Source organism: Somniosus microcephalus, chromosome 18 (genome assembly GCF_052327205.1).
Source record: "Somniosus microcephalus isolate GS21.2 chromosome 18, FLI_Smic_1.0, whole genome shotgun sequence".
Classification (NCBI taxonomy): domain Eukaryota; kingdom Metazoa; phylum Chordata; class Chondrichthyes; order Squaliformes; family Somniosidae; genus Somniosus; species Somniosus microcephalus.
The window spans coordinates 3,264,080-3,284,527 of record NC_141004.1 but is presented as its reverse complement, the minus strand read 5'-3'; the positions used below and the strand labels follow the sequence as shown (position 1 = coordinate 3,284,527).

Genomic DNA, 20,448 nt, shown 5'->3' with positions numbered 1-20,448 from the left:
AGATAACGGAATTTTGGGCATAAGAACAGTGGCCCAACATTTGCGATCAGAGGCTTCCCACGGGCAGATGCCTCCAACCTGTAAAATATCTACGCACTTACCTGGTGGCCCGGGAGGTACGGAGGCTTGCGATCCTGGGCTTCTCCGGGTATGCGCGGGCAGAGGCCCATTTATCCCAGGGTTGCATGCGGCTCGCAAGTGCTCCTGGGATCACGTGGGCCGGCCCAACCAATTAAAGAAGGGAATCCTCATTCATACGTATGGGAGTTCCGTACCCGGAACTCCCATAAGTATGATTGGGGATCACTTTAAAAAAACACTCGAACACATGAAATTTAAAAAAATTAATTAATGCAATTTAATTAAATATGTTAAATGTTTTTAATATGTTTTAACAGGGCTAAAAATAAACTTAGCTTATTGGACAGGGTTTTTAATGTATAAATGAGTGATCATTTTTTTAAAACTCTTAAGCTGGTAAAAGCAGGCCCTATGCCTGCTTTTACCAGATGCAGGCCTGCTTTTACCAGATGCAAGAATTTCACCAGCATTCAGCGGGCGGAAGTTGGGCAAATAGCTCAACTCTCCACCCGCAGAGGTCCATCTCCCGAGGATGCGGAGGATCTGTCGAAGATTTCTTGACAGATCGCAAATTATGGGTTTTAGCGCATGCGATTCGCATGCCTAAACCTGGAATTTGAGCGGCCCCTACGGGCATGTATGCACCCGTAGGGGTCGCAAAATCCGGCCCATTATGCCTAAACCTTCTCTTTTATGATCGTCTGTCAGTCCCTCTGCCCGAACTCCCATAATAATAGCCCTGCTCCCAAGTTACAGAGCTTTATACTTGAGCTTCCTACATATTTGAATGCTCAGAGTCTCTCTTCAAATTACAACCAGAATTTCAGGTGCAGCTGGAAACAGTCATTTTTCTGTTGTTTCAGTTTTTCATCACACAGACCTGCACTGTATTTTCTGTTTCTTTGAATGAATTTTTATGGGATCTGTATGTCACATTAAAAATTGAAAAGCTCCCCAATTGCAGGTTCTTAAACATGCCATATCTAATGTGCAGAAATTAAATGAGTTGCAATTTTATTTTTCATACTTTAAAGAATATATGGTTTACGCTGATTTACTTCCATTTTATATTCGGGTGTATTCTAATGAGATTTGCGGAAAATTTGAGCATAACTATAGTAATTCTTTGTAACTTGACATAGGCGGAATTGGGTGCATTTTTGGGTCTAACTTCCAGGTTTTGCCCATGGAGGAAATTCCAGGCTGAGGTGTGCAAAATATTCATACTATTGCACTTTACTGAAGTCTTCATGCCAAGCATGTGTGCATCCTTTAATTTTTTTATACCCCTAGAATGAAATACAGTGACACAGATCTCTCGTGAAAGATTTTATTTCCTTAACTTGGCTAGTAGAATCTCTTCAGATCAACAGAACGCCTTTATCTGTATACCTGCCTGTGTTTTCTTTCATTTGCATTTTGTAACTGTTGACCCACCTTCCACCTGGTTATATCAATTCGTGTATTTCAGTGGAACTTATGGTTCAGCTAGGGGCCACCTGTGGTCCTCAACAAGTCTTAATTTTGAAAGCCAGGAAAGGCCATTAGACTCAATAGACTTAATCAATTTTTCATACTTCTGCTGCTCCATGTTCGTCTGTGCTTCCATTCGTGGCCCACCCTGCTTTGGAATGCTGATGACTGTTCTGCCTTGCACTCAAGCAAGTGGGTGCGATGATGGACAAGGGCTATGTAGCATTCGCAGAGCAAGTGATAAGGTTCTATGAATCCACATTGCAGAGTTTTCGAATATTGAGAGTGAGCTCCAAGCACAGCACCTTTTTGGATTGTGGCCTTCGATAATGATCTGAAGGCTATTTCATACAAGTTTTCCCTCATCTGATTGTATCTCCTTGCCTCAGTTTAAAAAAGGAATGGACGTTCAACAGTTGAGTTGAACATCAAAGCTCAAGTCCATTGCATGTGTTGATCACTTTTTGTGTGAAGAAGAGCTTCCTGATAGCGGTTCTAAATTTACCTTTAATAAAGGTGTGATAAAGGGCAGTTAGAAAGATTACCTGTAATCATCTGGCAGTTTTCTCTGACTATATATGCTGTGTCTGTATGCTTCTCTTCACCTGACGAAGGAGCAGCGCTCCGAAAGCTTGTGATTTCAAATAAAGCTGTTGGACTATAACCTGGTGTTGTGTGACTTCTTACATTTGTCCACCCCAGTCCAACACCGGCATCTCCACATCATACCTTTAACTAGTTTGAACCCGTGGTCCCTTGTGCCTCTCTTGCAATTGTGTTGATAGTAATTTTCCTGATTTTGCTTTTTTCATACGATTTTAAACCATAATAAGATCACTACCTCTTGGACGTTTCAGCTCTGAAAGACCGACTCTAAGTGTCTGCAGTCTTTCCTCATAATGCAGACCTCCTAAGACCAAGGATCAGCCTTGTGACTCTTTCTGCACTGTTTCCAATGCTTGAATGTCTCCCTCGTGTCTTGGTGAACTGAATACAATAGCTAAGGCGTGCTCTGCCCAGAGTACGATACAGTTTGATCATGACTTCCTTTGACTTGTAATTCTACTGTTTTTGGCTGTACATAGTTCAAATTTTTATTGGCTTTATTGATACGGCTTGGTTGGACATGTTGAGTATAGATGTTAATACTCTAATATATGTCTCTCTCAAATGATGGGTTAAATGGTCTTTTTATGTACCAGCTTGTGTCTGGATAGGATTTTTTGATATTTACTGGTATTTATATGGGTGGTAATCATGCTAAGTTATACATAATCTTGGTCCACAGTTCAGTGCAGTGAGAAGGTGGTGGATTTTTTGCTGTCTTTTGGATATGACATTAAACCATGTCTGTTCAGGTGGGCGTAAAAGACGTCATGGCACTGTTTTGAAGAAGAGCAGGGGATTTACCCAGTGTCCTGGCCAACATTCATCACTCAACCAATATTGCCAAAACGGGTTAATTGGTCATCCATCTTATTGCTGTTTGTGGGACCTTGCTATGCACAAATTAACTGCACCATTTGCCTGCAAAACAACAATGACTACACTTCAGAATTAATTCATTGGCTGTGAAGCACTTTGGGATGTTGTGAGAACGTAAAAGATGCTAAATAAATGCAAATGAGTTCTTCCTTCTTTGCGATCTCGGGTACAAGTTTTCATTAAAATTGCAAATTGTGGATCTCTTTAAATCCTTTACTTACAATTTACAGACCTTTCGATACCAAGCTTGATTTGCCTAACCACTGCTTCTTGGTTTATCTAACTTTCTCTCCTACTCTTTTTAACTTTGTTTTGTCATGCACTATCGGCCTTGGCCCATGATCTGGATTTAAGTCTCCGCTATTGCTCGGTGGTACGACTCTTGCCTCTGAGTCAGAAAGTCATGTTCAAACACGATTTCAGCCCATGAACTAGGCTGACATTTCAGTGCATTACTGAGGGGATTGCGGCATTGTTGGAGCTGCCAGCTGTTGAATGAGACGTTCAACCAAGACCCTGTCTGCCTGGTCAGCTGGACGTAAAAGATCCCATGATGCTATTTGAAGAAGAGCAGGGGCGTTCTCCCAGTGTCCTGACTAATATTTAGCCTTCAACTAATATCATAAACTGAATATTTGGTCATTTATCTCATTGCTGTTTATGGGACCCTGGTGTGCACAAATTGGCTGCCGGGCTTGCCTACATAACAAGTGATTCCACCTCCAAAGTTATTGGTTCAGTAATCCAGAGGCTTGGAATAATAATGGAGAACGTGAGTTTAAATGCACCCGCACCCCCACCACCACCCAAGGCACTTTGAGAATTTGAAATCAGTTTAAAAGTTGCTATCAGTAAAAGTGACCAAGAAACTGTCAGATTGTCGTAAAAATCTAACTGGTTCCTTAAGGTTCTTTACAGAAGGAATCCAGTCATCCTTGCACAGTCTGGCATCTGGCCTACATGTGACTCCAGTCCCACACCAACGTGGTTGAGTCAACTAGCAAGTCACTTAGTTACCTTAAGGTAATGAGAGATAAGCAATATATCACGGCCTTACCAGCGATGCCCAAATCCCGAGAATGAATGTTTGAAAAAAGTAATTCAGTTGCTGTGAAGTGCTCTGGGATCGCTTGAAGTTGTGAAAGGAGCTATATAAATGCAATTTCCCCTCCTCTGCTCCTCCCCCCGTCCTTCCCATTAATGAAAGCCTTTCTTTGTTTACAAAGACTACTTTAACTCATGATATAACTTAACTACAAACGGATGTTACAAAGGAAGTGCTGAATAAAGTGGAACTTCTCTCCTATCTCCTCGTGCCATCTCTGAGCCCATCTTGTCCATGATACCCAACTCTACTCTCTTGACCTCATTCCCACTAAACTACTGACCACCATGCTAACTGACATGTTACATGGTTGTTTCTTCTCGGGTACTGGCTCCCTCTCAAAACTGCTGTCAAATCCACGTTTGGCCCCTCTATGCTTTCAAAATTTAATCTCCTCGCCAACCTCCCTTTCCTCTCGAGTCCTTGAGCATGTTGCTGCCTCTCAAATCATTGCCCACCTTTCCCACTGTTCTACGTTTGAATCTATCCAATCTCCAACTTGATCCAGCTTTTGGTCACATGCTAATATCTCGTTCTTTGGCTTGACATCCACTTATTTATAGTTATGCCTCTGGGGAGCACTCTGGTTTTTTTTAATGTTAAAGGTGTTATATAAATGCAAGTTGTTGAGTTGGCATGGATTCTGAGGATGTCTGGATGCGTCTGCAGTTTGTGTTGGTCAAGCCACAGACTTTATGAAATCTCTGGTCTCTTGAACATATGAGTTCACAGAGCAGCTGGTTAGTATCATGGTGCGCAATGCTTGCCAATTTTCCACATCTCGTTTTTACTGACTTTATAAAACAAATTCTGCACAAACCTGTTAATTCCGTTTGATTCGTATGAAGTACTGTGCTATCTTGTACTCCTTTTTGTTACACACTGTTGGCATTTCTGGAAATGTACTGTTTGTACTAAATACTTCGCATTTACCTGCTCAATTTTAAATCGATGTGTTGCCTGAGCCGCAGTCTGTTGGATTATATTTTTCTATCATCTGAAGTTGAGGAGACCCGTGACACATTCCAATAAGCGAGAGTGAAGTAGCGAGGGTTCTCTGCAACCCCTGGTTCACACTATACTTACCTAGATATTTGGCAGGTATCTGGTTGTTAGGAACATGAGATTCACGTACAGCAGTGGTCAGTGTTGCCGAACCCGAGGATATCCAGTGTAAAAACCCTAAACCAGGTGCTGCTAGGTGAGGGCCAATAATGTAGTAGTTAACAATCTCTGATTGGCAACTCCAGTCTGTCTTGGCGGTAAGCATAGTTGAAAAGCAATATGGTTTCTGGTTGCAGAGAATTTGCTTCGGGTGGTGACTTTGCGGTACTTTTTTGTCTGCTTTGGTGGCCTTGATAAAGCCACTAGAGCAGTGCTGATACTGTGTTCCTTTGTGCTGGTACTTATCTCCAAAACTGCAAAACATTGGTTCCTTTTGTGCTGGTTTTATTCTATGAGCCTGGTGAGCACCAATCACTGAGCAGGAATCATAATTCCGAGTAAGAAAACCATAGTGTAGAGTGATTGACAAATTTATTGTAGAAAGGTGGAGTCCCAGAAGAGAAGAACCAGTTGATATTTGTTCATTCTTGCCTGCCTCTTGGTGTGCAATCCCTAACACACACAGTTCTGAAAATAAACAAAAAATGGTGGAAATACAAAGTGGATCAGTTGATACTTTCAGATACTGACTGATCTGTCTTATATCCAGTATTTTCTGTATTATTTAAATTTGTTTTGTAATAACACTGTTGCCTTAAGCACGATGTCAAGGGTTTTTGTAGGATTTTTAAAGCACTTTGCCCTCTTCGCCACCTCCTCCCCAATTCACAAGATAAAAACATAAATAAAACTTGCTGTCTGATGAGAGGAGAGCAAAGTGGGTCCATCTGAGCAAAGGTAGCGAGTGACCACCCCTCACACTGCGTGAAAACCAAATCTTCACACTGAGGACACCCTCCATCATGTCCTGTCTGGATGCCCAGGTTTGAGCTGCTAGATCTGTTATTAATCTATCCCACTTGGCACGGTGGTAGTACCGTATGACATGATGGAGGGTGTCCTCGGTGTAAAGATTTGGGGCTGGATTTTCATTCAGCAGTCGGGAAGGAGGCGGGACTGCAACTTTCGGGTTTTAGTCCCGCCTCCATCGAGATGCGGCCAATCCACGCGATTTTCACTTGATTGACCTTGTTGAGCCCGCCCAGCGGGCTCAGCAGGCCAATTAAGGGCCACCCGGCAACAGGTGACATCACAGACTGAAATTTCATCTGTCAAGACGTGTTGACAGATGAAATATCAGTGTTTCACAGCTGTTTGAAGCTGTCAAACACTGACGGTCTTACTTCTAACCTGAGTCCTTCTCCACAGACTCAGTTAGAAATCTCGCCGGCACTGAAAGCTGAAGGCTGTCACTTTTGACAGCTCGCGGCCATTCTGCTTTCTGTGCCGGCTGAATGATGGACTCCCGAAGCCCAGAGGAAGGAAGGCTGTAAAGGTAAGTACAGGTAATTTAAACTTCTTTATACACTTTAGACACAGCAAACACACTTACCTTTGCACTCATGCACCCATCACTCACCTGAACACCGACATCTCGACCCCTCCAAGTCCTTCGGCCCGACGCCTCTAACCTGGCGTGGTTTGGAGCCGTCGGGAATCCCACACGACACCCCTCAAAATAGGGATTAGGCTGAAAACTGCCTGTTAACTACCTGTTAACAGGCAGTTAATTGGCACTAATCCCTTCCCGCCTCGGGTCGGCGGGTCCCAGTGCGGGGCGGGTACCCGCCTCCTTTGAAACTTACATGGAGGCGGGTTTTGGGCGGGATGGTGTCGGGACCCCCGAATTCGGGGTTTTTGCCCCCCCGCACACCTAAAAGCCCGCCTCACGGCACACTGAAAATCAACCCCTTGGTCTTCACGCAGTTTATGGGGCGGTCACTACCTATGCTCAGATGGACAGGTAGATTGTTGAGGACGAGGTCAAATAGGTTATTCCCTCCTGTTTGTTCTCGCCATCTGCTGCAAGCCTAGTCTGGCAGATATGTCCTTCTGGGCTTCGCCATCTCCATCCGCTACAGACGTCGGTGATGGCCCTTGTGTACTCCGTAGCTGAGTACTGTGCACTGGTATGGACCAAAAGTAGCCACACTCGACTTCATGTCCAACTGAACACTGCAATGCGGTGCAACACTGGAACCCTCAAGTTGACTCCAACGCCCTGGCTGCCTGTGCTGTGGCACGTCGCTCCTCCATCCATATGCCGCAACTCTCTGGGAAGTCCAGCGAATCATGGGAAACGAACATCTCTCCATCCCCCAAGATCTCAACAGCATCCCTCACCACTGCTTGAAGTCTCGTAAGTCTTTTGGATCCACGCGCTTAACCTTCGACAATGTGACTTCAACCCTAGTGATGCTTGGAAAACCAAATGGAGTTCACAAGAAGTCACAAACAAACACCTCATGAAAGACTCGATGCAGAAGATCCCTGGCTTGGATTTGGGCAACTTTAGCTTATGGGCAACTCTAAACCGCATCCGCACAAACCATGCCAGATGCGAATACTTGATGCACAAGTGGCGAATTAAAAACTCTCCATTGTGCGACTGTGGTCATCCAGAACAGACCTTGGAGCATAGAACGACTCAATGCCCAATTCACAAATCTGAAGAAGGCATCACAGCAATACACTCTGCTACTCCTGACGTAATTATCTGGCTTAATGACCTAAATGTAAAATAATAGTTGTTGCTCTACATCTACATCAGCCACGCGAAGTAGTAATAGTAATGGCGGGACTGCTGAGCCACTCTTGGTGATGGACACTGAAGTTTCCCCACCCCCACATTCTGTGCCCTTGCTGCACTCGGTGCTTTCTCCAACATGGACGAGTACTGATTCATTGGTGGAGAGAGAGTGGTCGGTGATCAGGAGGTTTCCTTGCCTACGTTTGCCCTGAAGCCATGAGACCTCGTGGAGTTCAGATGATGTTCAGGACTCCGAGGCCCACTCCCCCTCGGCCACATACCACAAACTTTTGATGGGTCTGTCCTGCCGATGGAACAGAACCTATCCAGGTGTGGTGATGGAGGAGTCTGGGATCTCACTATTATGTCCTGGCCAATATTTATATCTCGACCAACATCACGAAAAGAGATTCTCTTGTCATTATCTCACTGCTGTTTGTGGGACATTGCTGTGCGAAAATTATCCGCCATGTTTTTTTACATTGCAACAGTGACTACATTTCAAAAGTACTTCATTGGCCCTAAAGGTTGTGAAAGACGCCATATGAATATAACTTATTATTCTGTTTAGACAGTCCTACCTCTTAAAAATTTTGTGGTTTCCTTCATGTAAACCCAAAATAAAAAGGCAAAAATGCACAAATTAAGGGTACTATTTTAAATATTTTTTATTCATTCTCATGATGTGGGCATCACTGGCAAGGCCATCATTTCTTGCCCATCCCTAGTTGCCCTGGGAAGGTGGTGGTGGGCCATCTTCTTGAACCGCTGCATATCAGTTTCATACAACTGAGGAAGGATGTTCTTACCGTGGAGAGAGTTCAGCGAAGGTTCACCAGACTGATATTGGGATGGCAGGAATGACGTATGAGGAGAGATTGGGTCGATTGGGCTTATACTCGCTGGAGTTTAGAAGAATGAGAGGGGATCTCATTGAAACTTATAAAATTCTGACAGGACTAGACAGACGAGATGCAGGAAGGATGTTCCCGATGGCGGGGGAGTCCAGAACCAGGGGTCACAGTCTAAGGATAAGGGGTAAGCCATTTAGGACAGAGATGAGGAAGAATTTCTTCACCCAGAGAGTGGTGAACCTGTGGAATTCTCTACCACACAAGGCAGTTGAGGCCAATTCATTAAATATATTCAAGAAGGAGTTGGATATATTTCTTAAGGCTAAAGGGATCAAGGGATATGGGGAGAAGGCAGGGACAGGGTACTGAATTTGGATGATCAGCCATGATCGCATTGAATAGCGGAGCAGGCTCGAGGGGCCGAATGGCCTACTCCTGCTCCTATCTTCTATGTTTCTATGTAACTGAGCGTCTTACATTAGCGAACCCATTGGGTGTTTGACGATCCAACAGCTTCCTGATCTCTTACTAACTCCAGTTTTTTTTTTAAATTTCCAGATTTAATAAAGAAAAACTGATGTGGGATTTGAATTTGCGCTCTCTGGATTACTAGTCCAGTAACACAACTATTGCACTACCGTATGTGTTACTTCTCTATTAAATTGCATAATTTAAAAAAAAAGAACCTCGGCTCTCCAGTGTATTGTGTAAAATATTAATATTGAAGTCTTCAAACATTTCTCTCCTCAGAGCAAAGAATTTTGGGGAGGGGTGGGGGGAGCTGTGTAACCATAGGAACAACAGTTGTTCAGTTGTTAGTGATGTCACAATAGTAGCAGTGAAGTATTTGGCTCTGTTGGTAAATGGAAAAACAGGACATTTCTAAATCTTTATGAAGCTTGGCTGTTAGGAGATGCCTTTCAACAGTAGGCCAATGTTTCACTTGTTACACGGTAGATAATACTCCAATTTATGTCTTGCCAGTGCTCGAATTGATTCACTTCTCTGCCCCCCAAAAAACATAGTTTTAAATATCAGCTGTAGTTTTCAGAGGAGAGGCTGTGATTTTTAAAAAAATATATTATTTGTTCATGGGACGCGGGTGGCATTGGGCCTTCTCCTTGAACTGCTGCAGTGCTCGCGCTGAGTTTGCTTCCATGATGGTGTTGGATAGAGAATTCCAAGATTTTAACTTCGTGATGGTGAAGGAATGGCAATTATATGTCCAAGCCTGGGTATGACTTGGAGGGGAAGTTGTAGGTGACTTGGTGGGGGGGAGGGGAGAAGTTGGAGGTGGTCCCATAATTTTTCTGCTCTTGGCCTGCTTGGTGGCAGAGGTCTCAGCGCTGGGATATGCTAGTGAGGTAAGCTTGATGAGTTGCTGCAATGCATCTCATTGAAACTTATAAAATTCTGGCAGGACTGGACAGAGTACATGCAGGAAGGATGTTCCCGATGGTCGGGGAGTCCAGAACCAGGGGTCACAGTCTAAGGATAAGGGGTAAGCCATTGAGGACTGAGATGAGGAGGAATTTCTTCACCCAGAGAGTGGTGAACCTGTGGAATTCTCTACCACAGAAGGCAGTAGAGGCCAATTCATTAAATATATTCAGGAAGGAGTTGGATATATTTCTTAAGGCTAAAGGGATCAAGGGGAATGGGGAGAAGGCAGGGACCGGGTACTGAACTTGGATGATCAGCCATGATCGCATTGAATGGCGGAGCAGGCTCGAGGGGCCGAATGGCCTACTCCTGCTCCTATCTTCTATGTTTCTATCCTCTAGATACTACATACTGCAGCCATATTTGGTTGGAAAGGGGGTGGGTGTTGAATCCAGTGGCGGCAGCATTGATCAAGCAAATTACTTTGTCCTGGGTAGGGTTGAGCTTTAAGTGTTGCTGCAGCTGTACCCATCCAGGCAAGTGGTGAGTATTCCATCCCACTCCTGACCTGACTTTTGTAGATGGTGGCACGTATTTGAGAGGTCCCAGGAGGTAAGCTGTTTTTTGCAGAAACCCCCACCTCTGCACTGCATAATGTTTTAATATGGCGGTTAAATTAAGCTTCTTATCATTGGTGTTCCCAGTGTTAACGATGGGAGATTTCAATGGTGGTGTTGTTGAAGGTCAGGGTTGGTAGTTGGGATTTTCTTGTTGAAGATGGTAATTATCAGGCACTTGTGTGTGAATGTTAACTGCCACTTGTCATCCCAAGCTTGGATTATTTGTTGTAGGCTGGCATGGGCTGTTTCTTATTTGAGGATTTGTGAATAGAACTGAACGCTGGAATCATCAGCGAGCAGTCCCACTCCTGACCTTATGTTGGAGAGAAGTGCATTGATGAAACATAAAGATGGTTGGGCTGATTTTGCCCTAAGCAACGCCTATGGAGATATATGTGGGAACAATGATGGGCCTCCGACAACCATGGCTACCTTCCTGTGTCAGATATGATTTCAGCCACTGGAAGATCGTCCTTGTGACCTCCACTAGCCTCAGTTTTGATAGGCTTCCTTGGTGCCATATTCGTTTGTGTTGTGCATTTGTGTTGCAGACAACTGCATTGATGTTGAGTCCTCCCTTCTGCCAACTCCTGTCCCTATCTGGATCAAGGCTGTGGTGAGGCTTAGAGCCAAATGATTCTGGTGAACCATAACTGTGCATTGGTGAGTAGGTTTTTGTGACCCTTGGCATTATCGATGGCTCCTCCCATCACTTTGCTGATTATTCAGAGAAGGCTGATCGGACTAGGTTAGAATTTTTTTGTGTGTGTGGGGTTAGGAAATGCATGGGCAATTTTCTGCATTACCAGGTAGATGTCCGTATCATAGCTGCACTGGAACAGCTTTGCCAGTGGCATGGCTAGTTCTCAAATTAATGTGGTAGGGCTACAGAGGTTTGTTGTGATCTGTTGCTTGTGGGACTGCTTAGGTTAGTCTTTCAGTGTTTAGTATGAAAGTAGCCCTGTGCTGTCGTTTCATCTAGGTTAGTACTTCATTCTAAGGTATGTTTGATGCAGCTGGCATGCCCATCTACACTCCCCACTGAACCAGGGTTGGTCTCCTGGCTTGATGGTCATTATGGAGTGACTAAAGTAGTGGACAGGGCAATGTCTATGGATGTTATTTATATGGACTTCCAGAAGACATTCGATAAAGTCCCACATAAGAGACTGTTAACTAAGGTAGAAGCCCACGGAATTGAGGGCAAAATATTGACCTGGTTAGGAAATTGGCTGAGCGGCAGGAGACAGGCAGTCGGGATAATGGGCAGTACTCTAATTGGCAGGATGTGACTAGTGGTGTCCTACAGTAATCTGTGTTGGGGCCTCAACTATTCACAGTATTTATAGACTATGGGGTAGAGAGCCACATATCCAAGTTTACCGATGACGCAAAGATAGGCGGCATTGTAAGCAGTGTAGATGGAAGCATAAAATTACAGAGAGGTATTAATAGATTAAGTGTGCAAAACTGTGGCAAATGGATTTCAGTATAGGCAAGTGTGATGTCATCCACTTTGGACCTGAAAAGGATTGAACAGAGGACTTTCTAAATGGTGTAAAGCTAGGAACAGTGGAGGTCCAAAGAGACTTGGGGCTCGATGTACGTATATCGTTAAAATGTCATGGAAAGTTACAGAAAATAATCAAAAAGGCTAATGGGATGCTGTCATTTAGAACATAAGAAATTAGGAGCAGGAGTAGGCCATTCGGCCTTTGTATCTAGAGGACTAGAATACAAGGGGGTAGAAGTTATGCTGCAGCTATACAGAGCCCTGGTTAGACCACGCCTGGAGTACTGTGAGCAGTTCTGGGTACCACACATTAGGAAGGATATATTGGCCTTGGGGGGAGTGCAGCGTAGGTTTGCCAGAATGATACCTGGACTCCAAGGATTAAGTTATGAGGAGAGATTGCACAAACTAGGGTTGTTTTCTCTGGCATTTAGGTTAAGGGGTGATTTGATCGAAGTTTTCAAGATATTAAGGGGAACTGATAGTTTCTTGCTATCTACCCTATTTCCGCTGGTTGGGGAGTCTAGGACTAGGGGGCATAGTCTAAAAATTAGAGCCAGGCTTTTCAGGAGTGAAATTAGGAAACCTTCTACACACAGGCTGGTAGAGGTTTGGAACTCTCTTCCGCAAACAGCAGTTGATGCTAGGTCAATTGTCTATTTTAAATCGGAGATTGCTAGATTTTTGTTAACCAAAGGTATTAAGGGATATGAGGCAAAGGTGGAGTTAGGTCATAGATCAGCCATGATCTCATTGAATGGCGGAACAGGCTCGCAGGGCTAAATGGTCTGTTCCTGTTCCTATGTTCCTAGGAATGTGCTGGGCCGTGAGGTTATAGATTGTGCTGTTCTACAGCTCTTTTACTGATCTGCTCAGTTTTGGGCTGCTAGATCGATCCTCTAGGGTCAATATGTCCCACGATGAGGCTGCCACTCCATGATGAGGCTGCCGTTAGTGGAGATGAAGCTTTCTTCACAAGGACTGTGTGGTGGTCACTCTTTTCAGTACTATTATGCATGAGGTCAGGTAGGTTGCTTGTTTCTTTGTTTATTCTTGAGATATGGATGATGCTGGCAAGGCGTATGCCCTTACTGCTCATCCCTAGTTGTCCTGAGAAGATGGTGATAGGCCTTCATGAAAAGCTGCAGTCCTCGTGCTGATGATGCTCCCAGAGTGCCGTTAGGTAGGGAATTCCAGGATTGTGACCCAGTGACAATGAAGGATCGGCAATGTATGCCCAAGTCAGGATGGTGTGACTCTTGGAGGAGATGGTGTTCCCACAACATTGCTGTTCTTGTTCTAGGTCGTAGAAATTGCAGGGGAGGGAGATGCTGTCGCAGTAACCTTGGTGGGTTGCTGCAACGCATCCTGTGTAGATTGTACATGCTGCAGCTGCAGTGGGAAGGGTATGGACATTGAATCTAGTGGCAGAAGCCCTAATCAAGCCAACTCCCTTGGTCTGGGTGGTGTTGCGTTTCTTGAGCGTTGTAGCAGCTGTACCCATCCAGACGAGTGGTGAGTGTTACATTATATTCCTGACTTAAACCTTGCAGATGGTGGAGAGGCTTTGAGGGGCCTGGCAATGAGCCACTTGTTGCAGAGTACTTGGTGTCTATCCTGCTTTTGTCACCTGCTACTTGTTAGCCCAAGTCCTTTTGTAGCGTGGTATGGACTGTTTCATTGTGAGGAGTTTTGAATAGAACTAAACGCTGGAATTGTCAGTGAACAGCCCCACTCTTGGCCTTATGCTGGAGGGAAGCTCATTGATGAAGCAGCTGAAGCTGGTTGGCCTGACTCTTCCCTGAGGAACTCTTGCAGTGATGCCCTTGGCCTTCAACAACTACGACCACTTTCCTATATGTCAGTTATGACTCTTGGCATTAAAGGTTTTCCCTTTGACCCACATTGACTTCAATTTTATTTGGGCTCCTTGTGCCATACTTGTTCGAGTGCTGCCTTGGTGCTGCTCTTGCCTCTCCTCTGGCATTCAACGCTTGTGTTCACGTTTGGATCAAAGCTTGTGAAGAGATCTCGAGCCAAGTGGTTCTGGCGGAACCTGAACTGAACATCGGTGAGCAATAAAAAGAAAAACTTGCATTTCTATAGCGCCTTTCACGACCACCGAACGTCCTAAAGCGCTTCACAGCCAATGAAGTACTTTTTGAAGTGTAGTCACTGTTCTAATGTAGGAAACGCAGCAGCCAATTTTGCGCACAGCAAGCTCCCACAAACAGCAATGTGATAACGACTGGATAATCAGTTTTAGTGAAATAACAACAGAAAATGCTGGAAATACTCAGCAGGCCAGGCAGCATCCGTGGAGAGAGAAACAGTGTCAACGTTTCAGGTCTGGGACCCTTCATCAGCACTGGAAAAAGTATTTCCAGCATTTTCTGTTGTTTCAGATTTCCAGCATCCGCAGTATTTTGCTATTGTATCTGTTTTAGTGATGTTGATTGAGGGATAAATATTGGCCAGGGCACCAGATAACTTCCCTGCTCTTCAAAAGAGTGCCATAGGATCTTTTACATCCACCTGAGAGGGCAGACTAGACCTCTGTCTAACGTCTCATCCAAAAGACGGCACCTCCGACAGTGCATCACTCCCTCAGCACTGCACTGTAGTGTCAGCCTAGATTATTGTGCTCCAGTCCCTGGAGTGGGGCTTGAACCCACAACCTTCTGACTCCGAGGCGAGGGTGCTGCCCACTGAGCCATGGCTGACACAGGTTATTGCTAAGTAGGTGCCGCTTGATGGCAATATTAACCATTCCTAATTGGGAGGAGGCTGATAGGGCAGTAATTGGCCAAATTAAATTTGTCCTTTTTTTTGGACCTATCTGTCAGGTAGATGCTGGTGTCATAGCTGTACTGGAACAGCTTGGCTAAGGGAACAGCTAGCTTTGATCTTCAGCACTGTTGCTGGAATGTAGTCTTTGTGGACATTGAAGTCCCCCACCCAAAGTACCACAGTAAAACGAATGGGCTATTAAGTCATCAAACACAGAAATCTGATCAGACTGACACAATTTTGCTGACCTAGCGGATCCCCTCGAGGACCCCAAGGTCCAGTGATACTAGTTTGAAAGTCTGTGTCCTAACTTGGTCATGAAAAACACAATTTTATCTTCCAATTTAGGTCGCTGTTCTGTTTTTTTCTCTTGGCCAGAGAATCCCATTTTGATATGAAAAGCAAAAGAAAAAGCTATGAAGTAGTTGTGTGATGGTCTGTATCTTTTCTGTCTCCAATAACTTGCAGATATTGAACAGACATGAAAGGTAGACGAAAGCTCGTGTCTTGGGTGTGTAGTCTGGCTTTGAACTCTCTCCCTGGTTGTTTTTTATTTTTTGATCTTTGTCCTTATCAACCTCAGGCAGTGTACTGCTAATACTTGCTTATTTACATGGTAGGCTGTGTGTTGGGGAGGGGGTGGGGGTAGTTGTAGGTGTCAAATGACCAGTGGTGACGTCATATTAAGCAGCTAAAAAAGCTCAGTCTCTGGAAGGCTTCCACTTGGATTTTGCATGGCTGTTGTGAAACATGACTGACGATTTTATTATTTCTTAGTTGAATTAACTTAAATTGAATTGTTCATCTTGATGGGTAAGGATCTGTGAGATGGCCGGTGTTGAACTCTGTGTTTGCCTATCTAGTTTGTCACAAAGTTTGTTTGTCTGTGTTCCTGCTCCAGGCTGAGTGATCCAGCTTTTTTTTAATGGACTGCTCTAGCCAGGTGGCGATTACTTCATGTTTTTGCAGTATAGAGTTTCTGGGGTAATAGGCCATTGGCATTATGCCAAAGCACAAGGCCGAGCAAGTCTTTAGGTTTCACCTAGTTCCAAAATTCTCGGAGGAGAGGAGGGTGGGCTAGGTAAATGATCAGAGGAACGCTCGCACCTTTTGGAAATCTGTTACAAGCAGTGCAATCTGGCCTGTTGCTGTTCTTTATTTGCCAGCCAGATTTGATGACGTTATGTGCATTTTTAACAGCCTAAAAATCGAGTTAGCGAATGTTAACTGGGCCTAAATTTAATCTCCAATTCAGACTTTTGCTATGTTAATGCAATATGAAGTGTGGGAAGCAGTTGGATTTCAAGTGGAATTCTCTTGAGAAATGGTTGTGCAGCAGTTTTTTTTTTAAATCGCCCTTGCCACGTCTACTCTGGCCAAAAGCAGGCAGGTGATATATTCTCGGGTCCCCATAACCAGCTGTGAGGTACTCTGGAGTAGACAAGCTCGACTCTTTTTTTACTTTTATGTTATCAGTTTTTCTCATTCCTGTAAGAAAGCGGCTGGCCTTTGCTACGTGTCTTTGGATGCAGATTTCTAATCACAATTCCTCACGCAATAAGCTTATACTCTGAGCTGTAATAGTCAGGCTGAATTGCATGCCTTAGGCCAAGTGCTGCCTACAGGGGAGGATTTAAAAAATAAGTTGCCCTTGAGTTGCTCACACTGCTTAATAATCATATTAAGACCACCATTGGCAGTCTAGGAGCAAATTGTGATATGGAGAGACCAACAGTGATGGGGTTGGTGTGCCCCTTCTGATTTTTACCTGCCAGAGTGATTTAACAATCCACAGTTCTTTCGGGTAGAATGATTAATTTAATTTGTCTAAACTTACATTTAAACATTGAAGAGCCTCAGTGCAGTGGGTAAACCTACCATGTGCTGTTGCATTGAGCTAAGCAGACCCGGAGAAAAAAGAGAGAGAGACTTTCATTTGTATAACTTCTTTCACGACCACTGGACATGCCAAAGCGCTTTTCAGCCAATGAAGTACTTTTTGAAGTGTAGTCATGTAGGAAACCCAGCAAGCTCCCACAAACAGCAATATGATAATGACCAGATAATTTGTTTTAGTGATGTTGATTAAGGGATAAATATTGGCCAAGGACACCAGGGATAACTTCCCCGCTCCTCTTCGAAATAGTGCCATGAGATCTTTTACATCCACCTGAGAGAGCAGCTGGGGTCTCGGTTTAACGTCTCATCCGAAAATGGCATCTCTGACAGTGTAGCACTCCCTCAGTACTGCACTGGAGTGTCCGCCTAGATTTTTGGGACCCCCCCCCCCCCCCCCGAGATACCTGTGCTCCTCTAATTCTGCCCTCTTGAGCATCCCTGATTATAATCGCTCAACCATTGGTGGCCGTGCCTTCTGTTGCCTAGACCCTAAGCGCTAGAATTTCCTGCCTAAACCTCGCTACCTCTCTTTCCTCCTTTAAGACGCTCCTTAAAACCTACCTTTTTGACCAAACTTTTGGTCACCTGCCCTAATTTCTCCTTATGTGGCTCGGTGTTAAATTTTTTGTCTTATAATACTCCTGTGAAGTGCCTTGGGATGTTTTACTACGTTAAAGGCGCTATATAATTACAAATAAAGGTCCCCTCTTTCACACTCTTTTCGGTACATTGATGACTGTATTGGTGCTGTTTCCTGCTCTCGCCCCGAACTAGAAAACTTAATTCACTTTGCTTCCAATTTCAACAGCTATCTGGACTACACTTCCTCCCACCCCGCTTCCTATAAGAACTCTATTCTTTTCTCCGTCTCTACCGCCTCTGTTCTGACGATGCCACTTTCCATACTAGTGCTACTGATATATCTTCCTTTTTCCTCAACCGAGGATTCCCCTCTACCGTGGCTGACACGGCCCTTGACCGTGTCTGTTCTATTTCCCACACTTCTGCTCTCGCCCTTCCCCTCCCTCCCAGAACCACGATAGGGTTCCCCTTGTCCTCACCTTTCACCCCATCAGCCTCCACATTCAATGGATCATCCTCCGCCATTTCTGCCACCTCCAGCATGATCCCACCACCAAACACATCTTCCCTCCCCTTTCAGCATTCTAAAGGGACTGCTTCCTCCACGACACCCTGGTTCACTCCTCTATCACCCCCAACATCCCTTCCCCTTCCCATGGCTCCTTCCCTCTGTCCAGGGCTCCAACACTCCTTCCAGGTGAAACAGCGATTTACTTGTACTTCCTGCAATATAATAGACTGTATTCGCTGCTCACAATGCGGTGGTCTCTCCATTGAGGAGACCAAATGCAGATTGGGTGACGGCTTTGCGGAACACCTCCATTCAGTCTGTAAGCGTGGCCCCGAGCTTCCGGTCGCCTGTCACTATAATTCTCCGCTCCACTCCCACTCTGACCTCTCCGTCCTCGGCCTCTCGCACTGTTCCAACAAAGCTCAATGTAAGCTCGAGGAACAGCACCTCATCTTTCGATTAGGCACTTTACAGCCTTCTGGACTCGACATCGAGTTCAACAATTTCAGACTATAACCTCTGCCCCTATTTTTTTCTCACATGGCAGCTGTTGATGATTCTGCCATTGCCATTTACACCTCATCTAGAGTCATCTTTTGTTTCTTAACTTGTCCCATTACCATCTCCCTTTGCCTCGCACCATCATCCCTTTTGTCTTTTAATCTCTCCTGCCTTCCACCCTACCACAGACCTCCCCTTTTGTTCTTTCCTCCTCTCCCTCCTTTCCCTGTCCCTGCACCTGCTTAAAAACCTGTTATCTCTCTAACTTTTTCCAGTTCTGACGAAGGGTCATCGACCTGAAACGTTAACTCTGTTTCTCTCTCCACGATGCTGCCTGACCTGCTGAGCATTTCCAGCATTTTCTGTTTTTATTTCAAACTTCCAGCACCCGCAGTATTTTGCTGTTCTATAAATACAAATTGTTGTTGCACCCAGAACTTTTCTGACTCGGAGTCGAGGGTACTACCAACTGAGTCACGGCTGACACTCTCAGCCAGGGATTCTGTGGGTACTGCTGCAGTTGGACTTATTGTTCAGACTGGAAGGGGATGGGAGAGGAGGGGAGAAGCAAACTAGGTGGTATAATTGCTCTCCTGCGATCCATGCTGGAAATGTATGTGGGTGCCAGATGAGAAAAGGAGATCTGACCTCTGGCCCCAATGTAACCTAATTTGTGATTTTTGACATGCTGACGCCTGCCGACCAGACTTGAGTAAATTACCAGAGGTTGCTACTCGTGGAATTTTAAGTTCCTTTAGGCGAGAAATTGGAGGAGGGAAACAAACTAAGGGATACCGTCGTTAATTTGACTTTAGAATTACATAGAATTTTACATCACAAAAACAGGCCATTCGACACAAACAAATCAAATCAAATCAACTTTTATTGTCATTGTTAGTGCACAAGTGCAGTACAACTAAATATAGGCTTGCGGCTCCCGAGAGTGTACATTTAGATTAAGACATTTAAACATTCAACATACATTTGGCTTGTAATACATTAACATAAACATAACCATAATAAAGTGCATTGGCAGATGTGCAGGCTTTAGAGTTTATTAGCAGAGTTCAGTAGGATGACAGCCCTGGGAAAGAAGCTGTTCCTAAATCTGGTCGTACGGGTGCGAATGCATCTGTAGCGTCTCCCAGATGGCAGGAGGGCGAACAGACTGTGGCTGGGGAGGGTCTTTGATGATGGACCGTGACCTCCGTAAACAGCGTTCTGTGTGTTTATGCTCCACACGAACCTCTTCCCACCTTACTTCATCTTGCCCCATCAACTATTCCTTCCTCCCTCGTGCACCTTTCTAGCTTCCCTTTAAATGCATCGATGCTATTCACCTCAACCATTCCATGTGGTAGCAAGTTCCACATTCTCACCACTCTGAGTAAAGAAGTTAAGTTAAACATGTTGCAATATTTAAGGGATTGAAAACTTTAGCTGTGATTATTCATCTGGGCATACTTGAGAAACCTAGGAGAGTCTGAGAGTGTACAGATTACACAAAACCCATTGCGAAATGATTCCTGACACAAATGGCTTTTCTCCCGCCCATATTTTATAATGTAACAATTCTACAGATCCAAGTTTTAGGGCTCACCTGTGAAGAATATGAGCTGCTGGACCTGTGAAGCAAATCAAATCAGTCGGGCTGAATGGCCGGTTTCTGTGCTGTAAATTCTACGTAAAATGTTGCATTGTCTTTATACTACAACTCGGGGGTGCTGTAAAACTAACGCGATGTTTAGTGGCCTGAACTGCAGTGAGAGGCAGTGGCACCAATCTATCTGAAAGGGCCAGGCACCTGAATGTTGATACTGGGAGCCCTTGGATGGGCATGCACAAAAATACGTCTCGCCACTGAATAATTCAACTATTAGCTGTGAACTGTGCCAAG

At 44.6% G+C, this 20,448-nt stretch overlaps 1 protein-coding gene across 3 annotated transcripts in view; it reads left to right on the top strand.

The window, feature by feature from the left end:
* The first annotated feature begins 9,370 nt into the window (after positions 1-9,370).
* Positions 9,371-20,448, top strand: part of LOC147104980 (polyadenylate-binding protein-interacting protein 2-like) — a 62,711-nt gene continuing 51,633 nt past the window's right edge. Inside the window, exon 1 of one of the 3 annotated variants that reach the window (XM_086010971.1) lies at positions 9,371-9,391. The gene's annotated coding sequence lies outside the window, so the exon portion shown is untranslated. Of the gene's footprint in view, positions 9,392-9,642; positions 9,706-15,850; positions 15,872-20,448 lie in introns of those variants that run through there. The other 2 variants (XM_086010969.1, XM_086010970.1) reach the window with 2 other exon arrangements.